Raw genomic sequence first — 23,918 nt, 5'->3', positions numbered from 1 at the left:
CTCTCTTGCTCTCTCTCTCTCAAATAAATGTATCTTTAAAAAAAAAAAAAGAAATGTGACGTTTATAAGAACAGAAACAGAAAACACTGAGCTGCAAATGTTAAGATTTGCCCCCTTTACTCAGTGTTTGCCTTACTTAGTTAAAAAGCTTTATCAAAAAAAAAAAAAAAAAGCATCAAGTTCCAATAGTATTACAGTCTGAAAGAAAGAAGTCTTAGCCTTGCAAGGTTTGGGGGCGAATACAATTGATATTGGTTGGAAAGGGCTATGGGAATAAAACAAAAACTAAAAAGCACGATATGCTTGCTGACTCAGTATGGTAACAAGCTGCAGAGGGCAGGGCATGGGAACACCCAATCCAAATCTGCCTTTTCTTAAGCAACCAGGAAAGACTATCTCCCAGCTATCTTCAGTCTCGCAAACTGAACACCAGGCTACTGTCAAATCTATTTAAAAGACCATGGATCCTGACTGCTGGGTCTGGGTTCAATTCAGCCACTCATTAGCTTAGACCAATTTGCCTCCCCTCCATGAGTCTAGTTTTTCCCATCCCTAAAGCCGGAATATAATTCCTGCTGGCAGCACACAGGATGGGAGCTTGGCGTATGGGGTAACAGAATTGCCGAGCCTCACTTTCCCTATCTGTAAACTGGGGAGATAGTAAACCTTTGTGGCCAGCATGCCAACTCTCTCCTCCTGGCAATGCCAGCCCACTCCTCTGAGGAACCTCTTCTGCCAACTCCCAGTGGCTGCAGCGTTACTTCAGTGCTAGCCCCTGGGTCACCTGGCATGAGGATGAGCCAACCACAGAAACTTGGAAGAACCTGAGGCCAACACAGAACGAAATCTGGGCAATCCTGATGGTCTGAAAGGTCTCTGGATTCATACTTGTTCTTTCAAACGTGTGAGCTAATAAACCTTCTTTGCTTAAAAGCAACAACCAGCACCCCGTGCCCCAAATCAAAAACCAAAAACAAAAACAAATCCTTTTCTCCCAATTTTGCTCAAGGCTGGCAAACCGGGGGTGGCGGGGGTGGGAGGGGGGTTGCGGGGCTTTGTCTTTTGTCTTAAGTTTTTCACTCTAGCCCTGTGCAGAGAAACTCACGCAGCAATCCCACATTCTAAAATCTAAGCTGGAGTCCAAAAGGAGGACTAATTATCAACACCAAGTTAGGAAAGGTCATTATGGGGTCACCACACAGGTTTTAATTCTTTGTATGCTGAGGTTTAAACAAACAAAACAAATGGGCTTTAACTGAAACGGAAGATTCATAGTTGCCAAGAAAAGAAATTCTCACCTTCTAGAGTGCTAAACTCTTGAAATGGGAGAACAAAGCAGGTAACAGGATCTCCATCCCAGTATCTTCTGGAAGAGAGGAACTCCAAGGCCCCCACTCTCTGTTTTACGGGTATATTGAGCTGACCGTCTTCACTTGTCCTTCTTTTGGTCCAAAGCTATGACTCTCTGGTGGTGGGGGAGAAGTTGAATGTTGCTGGGTGCTCTTGGGCTCTCTGAGGCTCACTTCCTTGGGTACCCAGAGTTACCTCTACTAGTTGGGGTAACTAGGCAATGGGCCCAAAGAGAACCCTATAGGGAAGAATGAAGGTGTAAAAACTATTACAATAAAGACAGCAAGTTGTACACATGGGGTTATTGGATGATGAACCATGCTTTGGCCCTGGCTGGCCGTCCCTCTGTCAGGTGCTTTTAGGGTGTACTCGGAAAATGTGCCAGGTTGGGGTCAGACTTAGGGCTTGTTTTCAAAAGCCAGGAAGTAGAACCCTAGGCAAAACAGGCTTAGAGCTATGGGAACTAAATCACGCTGCGCTTGGATTCTCAAGGGAGGCACCAGGGCAAGACCCAGGGAGTGGGAAGACCCAGGAAGTGCTTGTGTTTAAGAACAATCCAGGGAGGGGAGGATTTTACTCTTTCACTGTGAAAGCCTTCTAAAGCATTGAATTATTTACCAAGACCATGTGATTATAACAAATAGAAATTGACTTACAATTATGAATCATGAAAAATAAGTTCTTTTCCTTTTCTCACCTAATTTCTGCCAGGTCAGACTCTTAGCTTTGGTGGAGGTCAGAGGAAAAAGTCATCTCACACAGAGAGTGGCAGAGTTTTCCCATGAGAAGCCTTTTCTCCCCTTGTCTTACGCATCGTCTGGTAGTTGGCCGTGGCCTTGCCAGAGTGGCGAATGAGATCAGGTGATTAGCTCAATGAGAATCCCTGAATTGGGATTTGACCATGGTGGGAGCAAGAGCTCAGGCCCTACACAGGCTGGGCTGGGGGACACTGAATGGCCCAGGTGGTCCTAACTCTGTTGATCAACCTGTCGCCTGAGTTGGGGAGGAAAAATGGATGGGACCAGATATCGTGTAGGAATGGTCTTGGCCTGTGGTGGTCCTGAGGAAAGGGCATGACGTCCGGTGAGCCATCAGGTCATTTCACAAGTAAGGACATGCACGTGGATACTCACTCAGAAGCTGACCAAGGGTGTGGCCCGGGCAGGATGGCCCAGTAGCAGTTGAGAGCTGGTAGAGTCATGTACCTCAAAGGACTGGCAGGAGCCCTGCTCTAGACCACAGACCCCTCCACCGGAAACCCCAGCTGTGCCTGGAACATCACCCTCCACGGGTCCTCCATCCCCCACCACACAGGGCCCTGATGTGGGACTGAGTTCCAGATTACCCAACTTGGGAACACCGTAGTTACTCTTAAAGGACAGGAATCTTTGGGTCAATTCGTATAAATATCGGTTATATCTTAATCTCAGTGTTACTTGTTTCAGCAAAGTAAAACCCAGTCTCAGGTGGCTCTGTTACGTGGAAGAGTGTTGTCTAGTTGTCCAAGTTTTTTTTTTCTCGGTCTCAGAATGATGTTCTGTGGAAATCCTGTTTCCCTAGTCTTTCTCACAGGATTTTCTTGCATCAGCCATCATCTTACTCCTGATTTGTCATTTGTCACTTTTTTTTTCTATACCAAGTACTCAGGGTCATTGTGGGTGTTGGGGGAGATCCTGGGCCCCAAATCTCTGCTCCTTCTTCCAACAGTGGTCCTGATCTCGGTACTGACAGTAAGAACAGTGCCTTACATGGGCCCTACCTTGCCCTAAATAAATCAGCCTCTGATTTATTGACACAGAACACTGATTTCATCAAAGTTGGAACCATCATCCACAACTGACAAGTTTACAAAAATTTCACACACCAGAATGGCTTTGTATTGCATTTAATTGGTGTTTGCTGTTTTCCTGGCTATATGGTTTTGTTCTTTTCAGACACTTGGCTCCCAGGATCTACAATTCGCTTCGCTGGGCGGCCCATACCAATGCTGTGACCAGACCATCGCTGTCTGCCACGGTAAGGCCTGCTGCCGTTAGAAGTGCAGGATGCTTCTGACCACCTTCACGTAGTGGCTATCTGCGGGTGGGGGGGCTTCCTCTGACTCCCAGGCTGCAGGAACTTCTTAATTGTAGGGATGTTACTGACTCTTGTTTTAAATGCCTGCGATGAGAACCGGTAAAGTCAGAGCCTCGATAGCAGTCGTGACCTTTAACAGAACTTTGCCACGGGAGGGGGGTGCTTAGACTGTCAGCTTAGGGAGCCCAGTGGGTTGAATCTGAGTTAACCCCTCAACACCTGTTTGCTGGGGGGTTCCGGAAAGCTAATACAATGGCTAGTGTGTTTAGTGTGAATGAAATTATCTTCTTAAAAACTCATTGTCCCAAGTAGATGGCACATATTAAAAACTCTAAAAAATTCATATTCTTTGACCTATTAATTCCTGTTCTAGGAATTTATTATAAGGGTGAGCAAAGAAATCGTGTAGGGCATGAGCAAAGAAATCATGTTAAGAATGTTAGCAGGGTGGGGGTGCCTGGGTGACTCAGTCAGTTAAGTGTCTGCCTTCGGCTCAGGTTATGATCCCAGGGTCCTGGGATCAAGCCCCACGTTGGGCTCCCTGCTCAGCGGAGAGCCTGCTTCTCCTTCTCCCTCTGCTGATCCCTCTACTTGTAGGCTCTCTCTCCGTCTGTCAAATAAATAAATAAAACCTTAAAAAAAAAAAAAAAAGAATGTTAGCAGGGTGAAAATTTGGAAATAACCTATGTTTCCAAGAAAAGAAAACTGGTCATATAAACTATGGTATGTCCTTACGAGGTATATAAGCCAGTAATTTAAAATGACTCATATATAAAAAGAAAGAGGAAGGTCCCTGTATTGACAGGGAAAGAGCTCTAGAATGCACGGTTTAGTTTAAAGAAAGGGGGAAAAAAAAAAAAGCCCAGGGCAGAACAGAATATATTTGCTGTTTTGTGTAAGAAAGCCAGGAATGGGGATGAGAGAGAAATAGATATTCATATTTGCTTGTATCTGCATAAGTAGGAACACTGGGAAGTTACACAGGAAACCAATAAAAGTGATTATAGGGGCAGAAAGGTGGGAGGGCAGTGGTGGGAATAAACTTTCTCAGTTGACGCCCTTTTTATATAGTTCTGATTATTCAAAAAGATGTGACTCTATCGCCTAATGAAAATAAAATGATATTATAGAAGAATATTTGCTGACCTGTCAAAACATGCATGATAATTTTTTTAAATGTTAAAAGCGGGCCACAAAACAATATTTAGTATGATCTTATTTTGAGGAAAAATGTAAAATAATAGATCAGAGAGTCTAATCCAGTAGTAGCATTTGGCTAGTTAGGTCTTTTCTTTTTTTGTTTCATACAAATACCTGAACTTTCATTTTTTTTGTAGTAAGAAAAAAATACTATTCTTAAACCACAAAACCTATGGTCACCTCTTAGATAAAATGTTTCTAAGGAACTGGAAGAGAGGCCAGCTCTGGTCTGGCAGTGGCAGGATTGAGAGAGGGATGTCTAAGGACCAGCAACAGCAGGAGATAGGCAGGGACACTCAGGCAGTAGCTCTGAGCAATGGAGGGACATGGTGGGGTGTCCTCAGCATCAGGGGCACTAAAGGGGGCCAGAGTTGTCCGGTAGGCACTGGCGAGGGAAACGACAAAGACAGACTTGTCAGCCTTGCTTCATCAGGAAAAAAACACTTAAAGCGCACACACACACACACACACACACACACACACACACAAAAGGAAAGCACTGAATGTTTATGTTAGAAACAAAAATAACCTATCTCTCTCCCATCATAAGGGTTTATTTCCTAATGATCCTGTAGTACAGAGCAGGAGAAAATTGCCAAGATGCAAGAAATAATGATTTTTTAACAAGTCTTCTTTTAAGATTGACCTGGAGATACATTCCATTTTAGTCTTCGTTTCTATTCACTTTGTGTGGCTGGGCTTTGTGTGGATGTGAATATGCTACCTTTAACAAAGGGAAGTCAGAACGGAAGCATCGAGTTCTTCCACCATTAAAATCACTTCTAACAGTTGTATGTCTGCCCAACTGAATTTGTTGCCAACGAGAAAATCCTCTCCATGGTCTTTCAAAATCTACAGAAAGAGAAATAACAAAGAATATCAAATAAAAGTAAAAACTATTTTGCCTGGCTAAACACTTATAAAAGCAGGGAGTCTTCTGTCCAGATCAAATTTACTAAAGAATCTTTTTCTTGATAATCTCCAATACTGCTGGAAAGGATCAGATGAAACCAACTCTTATGCACTCTTAAACATTTCTGTAAATTGGCACAGTCTTGTTGGAAGTTTGTCAGTGCTTATCAAGACATTTTAGGTAGTGAAGGGCTGGAATGGAGCTCTCTCTTATAAGCCTACAGCTGGTTAAGTAAAACTATACCCACCAGTATAGGGAGACACGAAGGTCATGATTAGTTAGGATCAGGCTACTATACCACAAGTAGAAAATAGTATCAGAAAGCCCATTTAACATTACAATTCAAATAATCATACAAGTTTTTTTTTTTTTTTAAATGGAAGGCATTTCAACAACACTGTACATTGCTCCCGAATAAAGAGGAACTGGATCGTCTAGGACTCTGAGGTACTGGCAAGACTCTTCATTACAGCTTCATCAGTAGTAAATCATTGTTTCCCGAGACTGAGACTGAGGAGAAATGCCACAGAATTCTCTGGCAAGCCTTTATTTATGGAGCCCTCTGCTAACAAGGCTTTCTTACCATGTCCCATGCTGTCCTCTAAGTTTGGAAACTTACCACATGTATTTCAAGGACATTCGTAATTAGTATTCACTCCAAAATGACTTTGGGAAAGTTGTAAATTTAAAAGACCTTGTTCTTTTGATTGAGGCATGATTAGCCTCCACTATTAAAGAAACATCTGACTCGGTGAATTTAAGGTGCCGATGCCCTGGGCTGCTGATGGCTTATTTTAAAAAATCAGAACAGAAAGGCTGTATCCTTTCGTTGCATTTCGTTTATTGCCATTCTGTTTTGTTAGAGGTTCCACATAATTCCGTCACGTCATTTGTTTTGGAACCCTTATTAAAGTTTTGGTTCGAGGACAAGAAAGCACTACCCTAGCTGGTCTTTTCAGATATTCATTCGGGAACTACTCTTCTGAAGTAAGTCCTGGATCCCGGAATCCCGGGAAGCGTCAGCGGGAACTTGCTGCGCCCGAAACCCGCCTCTCAGTTCTCGTCCCTCTCTGGAATGGGAGGAGGAACGGAGGGTAGCTGAAGGACGCCAGCAGCCGCGCCCCCTGCTCCCCCCGCCCCCTCGCGGGATCTGCGCGCGCAGCGATCGCCGACCCGGACCCAGGCTCTCGCGAGAACACCCAGGCCTCCCTGCCCGGAGCGGGTGAGACCTTGCAGCCGCGAGGCAAACTGGATCCCCGCCGCCTACGTTTTCAAAGGGGGAAAGTAACGAGTTCTCGCTCTCAACGAGTAAAGCAAGATCCTCCTCTTTTTCGCGGGGAGTGTGAACGCAGCCAGCGCGATCGTTATCATGAGGTCCAGGGTGCCATCATGTACTTATTGATCCTGACAAAAGAGCGCGTGACTCGCGTTCCCACGGTAACCTTTGAGTATGGGGGTGTCCTACTTCGCCACCGCGATGGCGTAAATGGATATTGGGCCAAATGACTTTTCACATCCCTTCCCTTGAGAGTCCATGCCCGGGAATGATTTCTGGAACCAGAGCCCTCCAAGGGACCCAAGGATACTAGGGTCTCTGGAAATGTTCTTTGGATGAAGGGATGTGTGAAAAAAATAAGCGCCTCCAAGTTGAAATCTGCCATAAGTAAATAAATACATTATTATGGTTTTAAAAACCCAATCGAGAGGCGCCAAGAGCATCTCCGTCATTAAGCGTCTGCCTCCGGCTCGGGTCATGGTTCCAGGTCCTGGGATCGAGCCCCGCATCGGGCTCCTTGCTCGGCGGGAAGCCTGCTTCTCCCTCTCCTGCTCCCCCTGCTTGTGTTCCCTCTCTCGCTGTGTCTCTCTCTGTCAAATAAATAAATAAATAAAATCTTAAAAAAAAAAAAAACCCAACCGAATTAAGTTTACCAGAAGTGCAAAACTATTAGTACCAGAACATTTTCACTTCTTTAGGGAAGATGTATAATTTAGCAGGTCTTACCCTGACCTGGCACCTGAGAAAGAAAAGTTTGCTTTCCTAGTCAGGTCAGACAGATACCTGGATTTCATTCTCTAAAATTTTCCTTTCATTGACAAACACAAAAAGCTAACAACAACAACAACAATAACCAAGAATGGTAGATCTATTACCATAGATTATTTGCGTGTTGGTGCAGTTATGCTGTGCAAGTTATCTTTACAACCAGTGTGCAAACATTAAGGGTTGTGTGTCTGTGTATCCCCCACTGTATGCTAATTGCTCAACAAATTTGGTTCAATGGTCATCTTTGTGTTTCGCATTTTAATATATATTAAAGCATAATTTACATTATTGTCCTATCTGAATTACAAATCATTTTTCTTACAGGTTAGATTGTTACCTAGCTGGTCACCTTTAATTGTAAAAAAACAACACATGCATCAAAACTATGAGAAACATTGCTTTTGCATACTACCACTTGTTTACATTATTATAAAAGGATTCTTTTCACACACTGTTTGAAATTGCTTCTCTTGGCATATACTTCTAGGACTGTGAGTTAGGATGACTAAGTTCATTTTAAAGTTGGAGCAATGGAAAAGTTGGGGCATGCTGCTTCTTGTTATGGACTTTGCTCATTCCTATGATATACTCTCTCTCTCCTTCTGAACAATTGAATTTGGATCTTTCTCCCACCATGTCTTCTATATATATGTATGGACCATCCCACAGTGTCGTGCTTATGGTGATGAGATTTCAAGGACTATTAAAATGGCCCTTTGACCCCAAATCCAGATAAAACTTTAATAGTTGTAAGTCTTCACTTTGTCTTTAGTTTACTTATCTCCTATAAAACTGAACCATTCCTGGGAGTAATCAGCCATCCTCAGTCAGGCCTAGCATAGTGTCCAGCACATAGTAGATGCTTGTATATATGTGCAAAACTGTGGACACCAATCTTCACCCCTGAGTAATTGTGATAAAACTCAACAGCTCCTTCCGTCAATAGATAGGGTCTGTTTTCTGGGTTGATCTCATGACTTGCTTTGACTAACGGAGTGAAGTGGAATTGGCCAGTTCTGAGCCTAGAACTTAAGAGGTCTTGTGTGCTTTCAGTCTCTGTCTTAGAACCCTCCCTAGCTACCCCAAGAACAAGCTCGGCATGAGAGGATGAGAGACACTTGGCCCATTTGCCCCTCGGTTGATACTCAGCACCCAAAACCAGAGCCTCCTGGCTGACTATTGGTTGATCACAGACCATATGAGTGAGTCCAGCCAAGAGGAGTCAAGCCTGGCCCAGATAATGCCAAAGCCCACATGACACAGTAATAAATGCATGCTGACTTAAGTCACTGTGTTTCAAGGTGATATGTTACACAGCATTATTTGTGGTAATAGATTATGGATATAACGCTCAATGTTTGTTTGCTGAGTCAGTCATTTCCACCTTCATGTAGAATAGTTTACCAGGTCATTTTATGAGAACATATTTTGTTAGGAGTGGAGAGAGAATATGAGAATGTTGAATGCCCACCACTATGAGTAGTAAAAGGGAAGAACTGGAGTATTTATTCACTTATGCATCAAAACGATGAGAAACAGATTGCTTTTGCATGTGGGTATGGCAAGAGCATCTCCCCTTTGTTCCCCCCTTGCCTTCTCCCCCCAGTCTAAGTGGAAAGGCTACACCTTAACTGGGTCCCAGGAGGTGCAGGACTACAGAGCTTAGATAAGAATCAAGTACAGACGTGAACACTATGCTACCTGACTGTCTCCTTCAGGTCCTTCCCATACAAGTTGTACTTGGCAGCAAGGTAGCTGAGGATGACTCTCGTCTGCGTGAGCACCATTCCATCAACTTCAGTCATAGGCACTTGGCCGAAAAGCAAGCGTCCATCTGTGGATTGAGCAAAGTGAGGTTAGGATACTGTCCTTCCATGGTCCAGGTAAGCCTGTAGGAGGGTCTCTTCTAATTTTGTTGAGTGATTTTGTTTTCATCCAAAGTAGTAAGTTGAAGACCCCAGTTGTTGAGGAAATGCCTACCATTTGCTTTATGGAAAATCTGAGATTTGTTTGATGGTTTCACACATTTTTGTGTCTTGGTTAATCATGATTGTTTAAGACGCTATACGTTGGGCGCCTGGGTGGCTCAGTTGGTTAAGCGACTGCCTTCGGCTCAGGTCATGATCCTGGAGTCCCTGGATCGAGTCCCGCATCGGGCTCCCTGCTCAGCAGGGAGTCTGCTTCTCCCTCTGACCCTCCCCCCATCTCATGTGCTTTCTCTCTCATTCTCTCTGTCTCTCAAATAAATAAATAAAAAAAAAATCTTTAAAAAAAAAGACGCTATACATTTACTATGACTGTGTTATAGTATAAGTGCTTCTGGTTCTCAAAGTTCATCTCAGGGTGGTGGGTTGTTAAAAATACTCACCCCACTCCCCAGATATTCTGATTCAGGGGTGGAGGCTGGGAGCCTGAATTCTTTGAAAAGCACAGCAGGTATCACTCTAGGTCTATGTGGCAGCAGGACGGATGTGACAGCAAGAACCCCGGCAGACGAGGTCCAAACGCCAGCTTTAGCCCTCCCCAGCCATGTGACTATAAGCAAATGACCTATCTGAGCTTTAGCTTCCTTTGCTCTAAAACAATAATAATATCTATCTAGCAGGATTTTTGAAAAGATGAAATGAGATAAATAAACACTGAATACTGTCAATAATTAGTGTTTAGTAAAGTTAAATTTTCTTCTTTGTGAGTGACTGCCTATATAAGTAATGCATTTAAAGATGTACTATAAATAGTGCTCTTCATAGGTTCTTGAAGAAATAAATGGCCTTTAAATTTCCTTTACCACCTGTACATTGCTGAGAATCAGTAACTTTTTATCCAGAATAGGAACCGGATTTCACTAGTGCATTGGCAAAGGCCAGAATTAATTTCCCCAACTTCCAGTACTGTTGCTACTTGACTTAATGAGAGGCAGTAGAGGATGGTGGAGAGGAAACCACCATAGGAACTTTCTAGGGAGCCAGTGTCCCTGTCTAGTTGATGACTTCAGGCTTCCCTGAGTCTATTTTCTGATCTGCCCATTGTAGAATTTCCTTGAGCAGGAATAAGATCACCTTGTGACCATGCTTTTGAAATATTAGTACTATTATTAATGGAGAGACTGCAAAATCTCCATTTCCTAAAAGCAGTTCTACATTTGTCCAAGACTGAATGAGCATCTAAACTGGGCTCTGTGCTACTGCTTGTTAGTGATGCAGAAGATATTAAATTATTAGATACGATCCATGCTTCTAGGAGCTGATGATCTTCTTCAGAAGGATTTTTAAAACTCTCGGATCAAGAGTATAGGAAAGGATCTTGGAGATCATTTAGCTCACCCATATAATAGACTATGGCACTGTGAAGGCCAAGGGGGCAAACATGACTTGCTCGAAGTCACAACAGAAGTGGGCCTCCTGACTCTTCAGCCCACAGCCCTCTCTGCTGTCCCTCTCTGTCTCCTATTCACAAATAATGGTAATGCCCAGGAGAGTGTCTCAAGCACAAGAGTAGCATCACAGACTCAGGGAGGGCTGGAGGATTTCATAGGGTATTAGGGAGGAGTTCTTGCCGGAATGATCATGGAAAAGTTTCTGGAGATGCATTTCATTTACTTATTCAATACATATGTACTTAATCCCTACCACGTACCAGTGACTGGCCTCATTTGGGGTAGAGTAGGGCAGAAACAAAGAGAATGGGGAGCTTCAGGGATATTCCAGACAATAAAGTTCCTGGACAAGAATTGGGTAAGGGGCTAGCCAGCCTTCCCCATTTAGTGAGATCTACTGGTATACTGCATCTGTGACCACAGAGATTATTTTTATTTTATGGTAAAGAGATAAGATGCAGAGAAGTTAAAGGCCTTCTGCGAAGTCATACAGTTTGTAAATGGCAGGTCTGCTGATTACTAGTTGAAGGTTTCTCAAAAAAATAATATGCGTCAATTTCATGACTGTTTATCAGCAATGGTGGGGACATCCATGTTTCCTTAGGTAAGGAAAGTAACGTTGTGGCTATTAGAAGGTTAAGAAGCACTATGAAAGTACTAGTCTTTTCTCTTGGTTTGAGAAACTTTTCTAGGAAATCGTAAGGGTGAAAGACTTCCGAATTTAATCAAATTTCGGTCTTTTCGATAGTCTTGGTTCTACAATTGTGACCTGATAAAATGGTGTCTGTTAATCTGTTGAAACCACTAAGAAGAACGGATATGAGCCATGAGAACTAGAGAATATTTTAGCCCAAATTCCCCTTCCCTTCCAACCCACTGGATCATTATTTAAGAATTCTTCAAGCATTCTTTTTTTTGATGTAGTGTTCCATGATTCATTGTTTGCGTATAACACCCAGTGCTCCATTCAATGGGATGGGGAGTATTGAACCAGTTAGCTGAGTCAAACCCGGGCTACCATCTCTCACTGAGGTCTGGGTCAGAGTCTACTTGATAAGCTTTTATGACAGCTAAAGACACAAAGCAGATGATAAATTTAGCCCTGTGACAGGGTTACAGTGGGCACTCAATCAGTGTGAGCAGTCCTTTTTCTAATAGGTGTCACTCCAGAGTTCTGTGTTCTGTATTGAAATGAATATTTCCAGAAACAAATGTTTACTTTTTCCAGTAAGAAAACATTGAATAAATCTCAGGCTCACCCTTCAGCAACTTCTCATATTGTTCTGTTGTTTCAATAAATTCTTCTTCAAACTAGATAAAGGATAGAAACTTTGTTATAACTTTAATGTCCTCAGAGGAGGGGGGGAGAGAGAGAGAGAGAGAGATTCACAGTATAAAATGCCCAATAGTTTTCAGAATGAAAATTTTAAAAGGAACCACAAAGTTGTCAGTTTCCACACAGCTGAAAATTCCTCCAATGTGTGTGTAGATTAGCTTCTACGGGCATGGGACTGGCACCCCTTTGGGGGTTTTGCCTACTAATAGGATATCCTCAGCCCCATTCATATTTTCCCTTTTCTTCACCTTAGCTCTTTTTTCTCTCCAAATTCTTGTCCTTTTCACCAGCTTCCCCCAGTGATTTCCCTTTTTCCATTCCTCTCTTTCCTTTCTTTTCTCTCTTGTGTGTCATTCTCTCTCCCTATCAGGTCAAATTAAATTTCTCTTTAATGCTCATACATCAATGAAAGGGATCTGAAGATCATTATTCAGGAGGGGTTACCATTATTTATTGATGGAATCCCTAAAGCTTCTGTGGGAAAGATTGATTTTTTTTTTGTCCCCTAAACCTTGAGATGCGGGTAGGATAAGGTGAACAAAACAAAGAAGGTCATGCACGAGTCCTTGTCTTAAAGAAGATGGCATTCTTATATGTTAATAATTTAAAAAAGAAGATGGCATTAAAATGGGGAAAAAGAAGTCTATACCTTCCAAATAACTTGTGAACATCTATGGAAAAGTCAATGGTTAAGGAATTCAGAATTAAGGAAAGATCCCAGTGGGGCAGACCTTTCCGAGGAAGGCTCAAGAGGAGACCAGACTGCAGCTGGGCCTAGGGTTCCAGTTGGCAGCCATGGGTAGAACGAGACTGAGTTGCCAGGCCAGAGCTGGAAAGACCACAGGAAATTAGCTGGTTCCAGTGAAGACAATAATCCAGTTATGGGTTTCCTCTCTCTCCTTTGTCTTATGAGTCACCAGGACTTCTTGGGCCCCTATGAAGCTTCCAGAACATCTCCTTAGGCTTCCACCCTCCCAACCTTGCTTAAACAGAGGCCTATGATCCCTCTCTCACCTCTTACAAAGAAAGGTAGGTGGAAAGGGAAAGAGTGGATCTATCTTGAAGGCGCCCTCCTAAATTTTGAAGGGGGAAGAGGACCACTCCAGTCCACCCAAATTACCCTCCTTCCTTTTCCCAGTCAGGAACCAACCTCCACTCCAGCTGCAGCCAGCAGCCAGTGGATCAACTCCATCCTGCCCCGGCCACGAAAGTAGAAGAGCTTGGGTTTGGTTGCCATGTCTCTGGGCTTGGGGTTCTCTGAAGGGCAAAATAAGAAAAATAAGAAAAGCAAGAGAACAATGATCACAGAAGCAGGATGGTGGTTACCTCCAGTGAGGAGAACGAGGGTTGTGATGGGGGAGGGATACGGGGAAGGAGACTGGAGTGCCATTAATAGTCTGTTTCTTAAACAGAATTAATAATCAGTCTTTATAACTAGTCTTTAAACTGCAGGTAAATGCACTCGCCTGTATGTATGCTCTCTCACAATTGAAGAAAAAAAAAGAACAAACGATACATATCAAGGTATCAAGGTATTCCATAGATTTGAGAGACTGTCTCTGGTATTTTGAGACAAGAACCCAGAGTTAATATGATGGTTTCGTGAATGATCTTGCAAAAGAAAGTATTATCTAACAGTGTCAAGGAGTTGGGCCGGTTTGGACTGAAATGATCCGTGGGAGTTGGGCACGCTTTCATTTCTGTCACAAGACTTTTCTGAGTGCTGGGAGAGGCACAGACAAAGGCAGGCCTAGTCAGGACCAGGATTCTAGTCTTGACCCAGCCACCAGTGAGCCAAGCAAACTTAGGCCCAGTTCAGTACCTCTGTCTGCCTGCATGTCTTCATCTGCAACTGGGAAGGGGAGGGATGTCCCTGGGTGACCCGCAACCTTTTAAAGAAGAGGAGAGAGCTAATGCAAGTGCACCTGATTGCATTTTCCACCTCGCCATGGCAAGGGCCACAGTGGTCATTATGTTAGTGACCCCTGCCTGTCTCACAGGATTCCTGAACGTGCTCTGAGAATACTAAAAGCTCTGCACCAACTTAGAGGACTGCTGGGTCTCCTTTTCTCAAATTTGCAGCTCCAACCCCATAGGCAACAATGCATGCTTCAAGGAAATGGCAAAAAAGCCAAGCTTCTGCCGCAGGCGGTGCACATGGGTGCTGTGGCTGGGAGGGTGCTCAGGTGCACCCGCGGGGTGACACATGGCTCTCGGAGAGGCTGACCTCAGCTTCCCAACGTAGCACTCACCGTGGTCCTTCGCCCATTAAGCCCCAAACTGCCAAGTGTCTTGTCCTAGCTGGGATTCCACTTGAGGATGCTGCCTGTGCTAACAAAATTCACAAGAAAGTTAAAAATCAGAAGATCAGTAGCTCGGCTGATGCTGAAAACTTTGACTGTGAATACCCACAATCATATGACAACTAAGTTACTCGGGTTCACAAAATCTTACAGGTGTTTTGAAGCAATATTGCCTACAACTACCCTCTTTTCTTTTTTTTTAAGATTTTATTTATTTATTTGACAGAGAGAGAGAGACACAGCGACAGCAGGAACACAAGCAGGGGGAGTGGGGGAGGGAGAGGCAGGCTTCCCGCCGAGCGGGGAGCCCGATGCGGGGCTCGATCCCAGGACCCCGGGATCATGACCCGAGCCGAAGGCAGACGCTTAATGACTGAGCCACTCAGGCGCCCCCACCCTATTTTCTTATATGTTGGATTTACAGTTTAACTCTTGGAAAAGTTGAATTCCTTCCCTCCTTTGTTTTTTTTAATATGGAACGTGTCACAAATGTGTGCGTCATCCTTGCATGGAGCCATGCTAATCTCTGTATTGTTTCAACTGTAGTGTATGTGCAGCCAAAGCCACACTAATTCCTTTCTTGCTGTGGTCTTGTCATGCCCTGGGCACTGCCTCTGTTGGGTTGCTGTCAAGATTCATTCCTTTTAAGTTGCCTCTTTAGCTACTGAGTGTTGAAAGTTCAGGAGCTTCCTAAAACCCCACTACTTTATTGTCCTGGGAGACACAATGATTAAAAAGGAACCCAAATTCCCTGATTAGAGAAATATGTTTCAGTGTAGTAACTCACTACCCACACACCTTAGAATGAACCTTACAATAAAATCAGTGTGGAGAAAATATGACAAGAGGGAGAAGAGAAATGGTGGCTTCGTGTTAACCTTTCCCCAGTGAGAAAACTCCTAAATTTTCTGGTCACCTACAGGGTCCCAAGTAGGATGTTTAAGGAGCAAATGTAAGCACTGTTAGAAGTCAGAAGGAGGAAGCATAGCAGTTCCCCAGCATGCCAACACAGCAGGATGCGCATGCCCAGTGGGTCCCAGTGCTAGAGAAACTCACATCCACATGGGCCATGTTTCAGGTACTGACCAAGTGTCACGAAGGCTGCAAGGCAAACAAACAACCAACTACAAACATCTAACAGCAGCAAACTCTGGGCGACTGACAAATGATTCAAGCCCTCACACCGAGAACCCCTTCCAGGTCTCTGTCCGTCCTGCTGCCTTCAGACAAAAATAAAGCAATACTGGTGAAGTTAAGTATCACCGTCCATCTTGAGGAGCTCCATCTCTCCACTCTCTGCTTAGCACACAGAGCTCCAGTTTGACCCCTCTCCACTTGCTCTGAGGGACAGGGGTGAGGCTGTGAATCTGGCTGGGGCTGGTCTCGGGTTAATTCCTGTTGTTCTGTGTCCCTGAAACCTTCAACCAGTCCAGATTCTGTTTGAAATAAATCTTACGGTGAAAGAATGTGGGACATAGAAACACCTGCGAATACCCTTTTTATAGTAATTCTATCCCGCTCCCCCAGTTAGCCAGAGCTGAATGTTATCCTTTGGTTTAGACCATGGATCCAGAAAAGGTCATGTCTGGTAGCCTCCAGAAAGCTGTTTCTAAGCAACCAATGGTCACTTAAAATGCAGGCTGAATGGTCTTTCTTCTGACTATTCTCTTAGTTATTTGAAACCTATGGAGATTAAAATCCTAGCCCCAGATTGCCCATGAGAGACAGATATCTAACACGACTACTGAGTGTCATAACGTGGAGGCTCCAGACATCGTTTTGTTCCAGAGACCCAGTGAACTCTCTCAGATGAAAGGAGAGACAGCAAAATGTAGTCCTAAAATGATCAAGAGAGGGCAAGCTTCTTGCCAGCATGGCAGAAGCAACACTCAGAGGGATGCAGAGATATGAGCCCTTGGAGGTGCTGGAATAAAACAATGGGGAGCTGGCAGCATCAGGTAGACGGGAGTCTGAGTACGAGGGATGGAAGGTGGTGTGTTCCGTTGGGAGGGGTGTTGTCACCAGGTGAGAAGGGAAAGCTGTGTGCTCCTTAAGGTCTATTACCAAGAACGTGGATCAACACCCCCCCTGGCTTCCCTGAGAGAATGAACACTGAGAAATCTGAGGGCGTGGCTGTGGATCTGGTCCCATTCATTTACAGCCCCTCTGCCAGGCACAATACCCAACCATGTCCGGTCCTCAAACGTAAATAAGTGTGTGTTACTATCCCCATCTTTTAAAGGCAGGGAGCTCCGGGCTTTAGAGTCATGAGTCCTCACTAATGTTGTGCAACGTTTTTCCACCTCTGTAAGTCGCAGTTTCCTAATCCTTAGAATGGGTGTGATGGTTGCACTGCTGACCTCAGGGGGCTATTGTGAGGACTGAGAACTGAATAAAGTAATGGATAAAGTACATCCTGCAATGGAAATTTTCATTCCTTTCATGATAAATAAAGGGAACAAAGGAGAGTGTTTTCTGGATTTCACCCAAAATGCAGACACTCTGCGAACACAGCTGCTGGAAGATCCAGAACCCGAGGTGTTGCGCTCACCAGAAACAAGTCTGTTTTTTGTGCTGCTAATATTACCAACAGGTATGTCCTGAATTAAACCTGGTTCACCAACTAGGCTTCCCGCACAGGGCTTATTACTTTGGGAATTGAAAGCCACCTCTTGGGACTCGTAAACATCCCCCCTGTGCAGCTTCACCTGAGATGAGCCATGGGATGCCCCCTCCCCCCTAACCCAGAGCCCTGGGGACCCATGCCTAAGGCAGGTGCAGCAGAAAGCAGTAACGATGTCATCACAACCTTTGGATAGTCAGAGTGTGGGTAAAAACATGCCCAAAATCTTTTAGAAAATGTGGGGGGGTGCCTGGGTGGCTCAGTCGGTTAAGCAATCCACTCTTGGTTTTGGCTCAGGTCATGATCTCAGGGTCGTGAGACCAGATCCCCTGTCGGGCTCCATGCTCAGCGTGGAGTCTACCTGAGGATTCTCTCCCTCTCCCTCTGCCCTCCCCCACTAAAATAAATAAATAACATAAAAAAAAAAGAAAATGTGGAAGCACTCATATCTGAGTTTGCCCCAGGTACCAATAAAAGCAAATAACTAAGTTGAAATTTTAGCTCTATTTCTCACTTGAGCAAGTTTTTTAAACTCTGAGCCTCAGTTTCCTCATTTGTGCAATAAGAGTAATAATTCCTAATTCATGTGGGTAGTTATGAGGGGGAAATAAGATAATGTGTGCAAATCACTGAACACAGTAAGGACTCAAATAATGACACACACCCATGAACACATGCATGCCTGCATGCACACATAGGCACACACACATCCACATCTCCAGATTGCAGCAACATTCACGTGCAACAGAAAAGACTTCTTTTCTGAAATTTGCTTCTGAAAGGAAGGGAAGGCATTCTCTAGGAGTGTGATTTTGGACTATTAGCATCGGCTTCACCTGGAGGCTTGTTAGAAATGCAGACTCTTAAGTCCCTGGGTTAGAGCGACTGAATCAGAGCCTACCTTTTTCACAAGACCCCAGATGATTCACTTGTATATTAAAATGAATTTTGAGAAGCCAGGTCTGGAGAGAAAACCCAACAAAACTGTATCTGGAGCTTGGTGTGTGGTCCTAGGTCATTCTTCTCAGGGACTGTTGTGCAGGTGTAAATTGCAGAAAATGGTGCTTGAAAAGTAGGGTGAGCAAATGGTGAAATGCCGGAGTTGTGTGTGGCTAAGAAGACAACGAAGGGCAGAGAGGAAATTGGGGGTAATTATAAGTGAACTTCCCACGGTAAATCATTTTTGTTGACCCCCTTTGAGGAGATGTAAGGCTTTCTTCAATCCCCAAGTTTAACCAAGTAGCAGGTGTGTAGCTTCCTTCCAATCCTGGGGCAGGTCTGGAAGAAATGTCAGGTGCCTGAACTATAAAAATGCAAGTTGGTTCAGAATTTGGTAATTTCCTTCATTTCTGCCAGTTTTAACAGTCTTTCTGATCTAATGTCTCTTCCCTTGTCTTCATTCTTTGCCCTATGCTCCTAAATGTGGAACACACGCATCGGGAGAGCAGCCAATCTTTTTGGGGTGAAAATTGAATATTGAATTTTCTGGATAATGAATAATTTTTAAGGGGTTAATTTAAGAGGCTGCCAGTTTTAGCAGATGTTTTGGGCCAGAATATAAGATGTCAATTTTAAATCTATTATTAATAGAAATAGCTATAACATTTACTTTAGCTTCTCCAGTGGATCAGAATGGCCTATCTTCATTACAACCAGCAGATCAAAATGTTCACTGAGCAAAAAAAAAAAAAAAAAAGAAAGAAAGAAAGAAAGGAACCTCTCCCAGATAACCCTGTATTCCCCACAGAACTTAAATTTGCTAGACTGGGGGTGCCTGGGTGGTTCAGGCAGTTAAGTGTCTGCCTTCGGCTCAGGTCGTGATCCCAGGGTCCTGGGATCGAGCCCCGCATCAGGCTCTCTGCTCGGCAGGGAACCTGCTTCTCCCTCTCCCTCTGTGCTCCCCCTGCTTTTGTGCTCTCTCTGTCAAATAAATAAGTAAAATCTTAAAAAAGAAAAATTGCTAGGGCGCCTGGGTGGCTCAGTCATTAAGCGTCTGCCTTCAGCTCAGGTCATGATCCCAGGGTCCTGGGATCGAGCCCCGCGTCGGGCTCCCCGCTCCACGGGAAGCCTGCTTCTCCCTCTCCCACTCCCCCTGCTTGTGTTCCCTCTCTCACTGGGTCTCTCACTGTCGGATAAATAAAATCTTTAAAAAAGAAAAATTGCTAGACTGGACAGATGTAGCATCAATTTAGTCCTAAGTACATAATGTTTCAGACAAAGAATATGTTCCAAGTTGGAAAATAGCAATATTAACAGCATAACCAAGACTTTCAGTAGAGCTTCAAAGTCTGGCTAAATATAGCCTTAAAGTTACATTCCATTTATAACTGACTAGGAATTATTTCTCTTCTATTTTCCTAACCTGAACTATTAGCAAAATATTTCTTTAAATTTTATTATGTTAATCACCATACATTACATCATTAGTTTTTGATGTAGTGTTCCATGATTCATTGTTTGTGCATGACACCCAGTGCTCCATGCAGAACGTGCTCTCTTTAATACCCATCACCAGGCTAACCCATCCCCCCACCCCCTCCCCTCTAGAACCCTCAGTTTGTTCTTCAGAGTCCATCATCTCTCATGGTTCATCTCCCCCTCTGATTTACTCCCCTTCATTCTTCCCCTCCTGCTTTTTTTTTTCTTAACATATATTGCATTATTTGCTTCAGAGGTACAGATCTGTGATTCAACAGTCTTGCACAATTCACAGCGCTCACCATAGCACATACCCTCCCCAATGTCTATCACCCAGCCACCCCATCCCTCCCACCCCCCACCACTCCAGCAACCCTCAGTTTGTTTCCTGAGATTAAGAATTCCTCGTATCAGTGAGGTCATAGGATACATGTCTTTCTCTGATTGACTTATTTCGCTCAGCATAACACCCTCCAGTTCCATCCACGTCGTTGCAAATGGCAAGATCTCATTCTTTTTGATGGCTGCATAATATTCCATTGTGTATATATACCACCTCTTCTTTATCCATTCATCTGTCGATGGACATCTTGGCTCTTTCCACAGTTTGGCTATTGTGGACATTGCTGCTATAAACATTGGGGTGCACGTACCCCTTCGGATCCCTACATTTGTATCTTTGGGGTAAATACCCAGTAGTTAGCAAAATATTTAATTAGTTGATTTGATATGTTGATTAGTTGAATTGGACATGTTATCAAAATGTAAGCCTCCTACATGGAACTAGTTCTTCCGAAAAACAGCTCAAGTACTTACCTGGCATTTTTAATACACAGCCAAAGGATATTCCTGGGTGGGGTGAGGGTGTGAGTCACTTCTGTAACAAGCTGGTTAGGGAGGTAGCTCTAGTCCAGCCTCACATGCCAAGCAGTTTCTCCAAAAAGCCCAATATTTCAGTTTTAGAAACTATATTTCCTTTCCATTAGGGTCTAATGGATTGAGTTATGTTTCCAAAACTAACGAGGGGTCGGCTTCTACACCCAGGCTTATAAACTGAAATGAAAAATGTACCTGAGCCATGAAAAGAGATGCTCACCTGCCCAGGTGATTGAGGCTGCTGGGAGAATAAACAGAGTGGACCATCACCTGCCCCACTGGCCTTTAACGATCAGGACAAGTCCTAGAAAAATTGTTTCAGGGCTTGACTAGAGACTCCTCTGTTTTTCAACTTAGCACAGACACCCCAGGGATGCAGGACCTCAGAGGAAGACCCCTATGTCAGATAATTTGGATTATATCCTCCAAGCGTACATAAGACACCTAGAGAAGGAGATTTAGCCTCTCTGTTAGGCACCATGGCCCAGAGTGGGCACTGCCTGTGTTCTTCCCTTCAACTGCATACAAAAATATGAGATTTGGGGGCGCCTGGGTGGCTCAGGCAGTTAAGTGTCTGCCTTCGGCTCAGGTCATGATCCTGGGGTCCTGGGATCCAGCCCCACATCAGGTTCCCTGCTCAGTGGAGAGCCTGCTTCTCCCTTTCCCTCTGCCCCTTTGCCCCAATTGTTCTCTCTCAAATAAACAAATAAAATCTTAAAAAGAATATGTGAGATTTGCCCGAGGAAGAAAAAATGTAATGGCTCAAAAGCTTCAATTCTGCTAAGTGTGCTATTTCCACCAATCCGCTGGAACACCACTCGACTCTTACACATTTTTTAAATTACATTTTGGGCGCCTGGGTGGCTCAGTTGTTAAGCATCTGCCTTCGGCTCAGGTCATGATCCCAGAGTCCTGGGATCGAGCCCCGCATCGGGCTCCCTGCTCGGCGGGGAGCCTGATCTCCCTCTCCCACTCCCCCTGCTTGTGTTCCCTCTCTGACTGTCTCTGTCAAATAAATAAATAAAATCTTTAAAAATAAATAAATAAATTACATTTCATGTGTGGTATGGGGATAGGAGGGCATTTTAATGTCTAATATGTGTCATGCATAGGCAATGAAAGCCTTTAAAAGGCCTTGTCTAAATGTACATTAGCTATCTTGTTTTCATGTACACATCTACTCCATATAAAAATATGTTCCTTTTATTTGATATAGACAAGTTTAAAATAGGCATTAAATTAGCCACAAAGTTAAAACAATGGCTGACTGCAAGCTGCAAAATTGGACACAAAATATAACTATGCCCCCACACCCAAGAACAGTGTGTAAAAAATTCACCACTAACCTTCTTTCTTCCTGGCTCTCTCTTGGGGTGCTGTGGGGAGGTCAAGTGAGGGTTTATAACTCTTTCCTTTTCCATTGAATGCTCCACCCAACTCAAGGGATTAGCCAACCAATAAGCATTCCTTTGCAGCTTCACTTTACATCTGTTGTTTGTGTATTTGAGAGCATATCAAGTTGCCTAAGTAAGAAGAAGGATTTCACTGGCTCCTTGAACAAATATTTACTGAGTACCACTCCATGCCAGGCACTATTTTAGGCCCTGGGTCTAAAATGGTGGGCATACAGCCCCAATTCCTGCACCCGTGGTGCTTACATTCTAGTTGGGGAAGACAGGCAGTGTCAATATGTGAACAAATTAATGTAGTGTGTTAAAAATAAGAGTAGCAACAGATGATTATAGCTGATGGATATGACACCTATAATAGAAATGTTATAAGGGACCAGAAGGAGGAATCGGGAATACTCTAAGATACCTGTGCTACCCATCTTATTCGAAAGTGGTCTTAGCATAGTTGTAAATCTGTACGGCAAACCTTCTGAATGGCTGGTGCTGGGTCCCAGACTCATTAAGTGCTGCACGTCCCCCTCTGTCCGGACACCACAGCCCCCTGACATGTTGTTCTGCACTTTTACCCCTTGGTTTACCTGCTGGGACTTTAGTCGGTGAGCCTCCTGGTTCCTGTGCTTGGGTTCAGCCCTGAACCCTCTCGCACACTATTGTTTTTGAGGATCAATTTCTCGTGCCTGTCCTCTTACTCTATGACCAGAGAGTCTGGTGGCTCAGGAAAATGGGGGTGGGGGTGCCGTGGGCTGAGACTAAAGGGTAGGACTCTGGACCAAAAGGGGACTGGGACAAAACTGGGGTAATGCTACTCAAGGCAAGATGGGGGAGGAGGGAGACTTGTTTTCAGTATGGGAATGGCACTGCACCATTTAAAGTCATTCACCTATAGGCAGGAAAGACAGGGGCACCTGTCTTCATTTGAGACAGCGTGGCCTCTTGCATTTATTGCCTCTAATCCTCTAACTCAGTGCAGAAGCCAACCTTTCTCTCTGGTTATTTCCTCAGAGCCAGCCCCCTGGTGTTTAAGAGAAGTACAACCCAATGATTACAAAAAGGCTTAGCGTCCACATATTACTAGGCAATGGTACTGCATAGTAAAATTCTTCCAAAATCGTAGTATAAAACAGCGCAAATTTGCCACCATCCCACGCAACTGCATAATACAGACCCCTGGGTGTTATCAAGTCAATGTCCGGTTCCTATGCATAAATTAATCGACACATAAGTATAAAACGTTTCTGGTTCCCTAAGAGGTTAGAAGGAGCGGTCCAAAAGACCACCCTCACTTCTAACACCAGCTCCAAGTTGAGGGGTGCCTAAACACCAGCCTTAGGTTCCACAATCCACTAGAACTCACAGAACATGTTGAAAGCTGTTCTATTCACGGCTATGGTTTACTACAGGGAGAGGATACAGATGAAAATCAGCCAAGGTGTCTTTGCTGAGCAAAATGAGTCTGGGACCCAGCAAAGACACCTGGGTGGCTCAGTCGGTTGAGCGTCTGCCTTCGGCTAAGGTCATGATCTCAGGGTCCTGGGATCGAGCCTCGCATCAGGTTCCCTGCTCAGCGGGAAGCCTGCTTCTCCCTCTCCCACTCTCCCTGCTTGTGTTCCTTCTCTCGCTGTGTCTCTCTCTGTCAAATAAATAAATAAAATCTTCAAAAAAAAAAAAAAAAGAAAGAAAAGAAAATCAGCCAAGGGGAGAGAGGCCCAGGGCAGAATCCAGGAGAGCTGCACACATGGAGCTTCCAGATGTGCTCTCTCCCATGTAATTGTGGACAGCTTTCACTCATCCTGGCAACCCTGTGTGACAATCAATGCAAGTACCTCAGTGTTTGATTAGAGGAAAACCAAGCGCAGGCATCCTGGTGGTTATCTGTGTTCCCACGTCCACTGTGTGAGCCTCTGTTATCACCACGATACTGGAGGAGCCATGGCTTGGTCGCGGGTGCAGTGCCAGGCAAGCCTGAGGAGCAGTGATGGCCCAGGCTGCTG

General features: G+C 44.2%; 1 non-coding gene and 1 pseudogene across 1 annotated transcript; both read right to left on the bottom strand.

Annotated features, from left to right (window-relative positions):
• Nucleotides 1-3,382: 3,382 nt before the first annotated feature.
• Nucleotides 3,383-13,541, bottom strand: LOC114204429 (glutathione S-transferase A4-like; annotated as a pseudogene).
• A 1,524-nt stretch (nt 13,542-15,065) lies between these two features.
• LOC114204693 (U6 spliceosomal RNA) lies at nt 15,066-15,167 on the bottom strand. Its single transcript, XR_003608221.1, has one exon. It is a non-coding gene; the product is annotated as a U6 spliceosomal RNA (small nuclear RNA).
• Between the last annotated feature and the right edge of the window lie 8,751 nt (nt 15,168-23,918).

This window comes from Eumetopias jubatus, unplaced genomic scaffold, assembly GCF_037043125.1.
Source record: "Eumetopias jubatus isolate StellerSeaLion01/CBP00866 unplaced genomic scaffold, mEumJub1_p1.0 scaffold_6, whole genome shotgun sequence".
Classification (NCBI taxonomy): Eukaryota; Metazoa; Chordata; class Mammalia; order Carnivora; family Otariidae; genus Eumetopias; species Eumetopias jubatus.
This window is presented reverse-complemented; position numbering and strand designations above follow the sequence as displayed.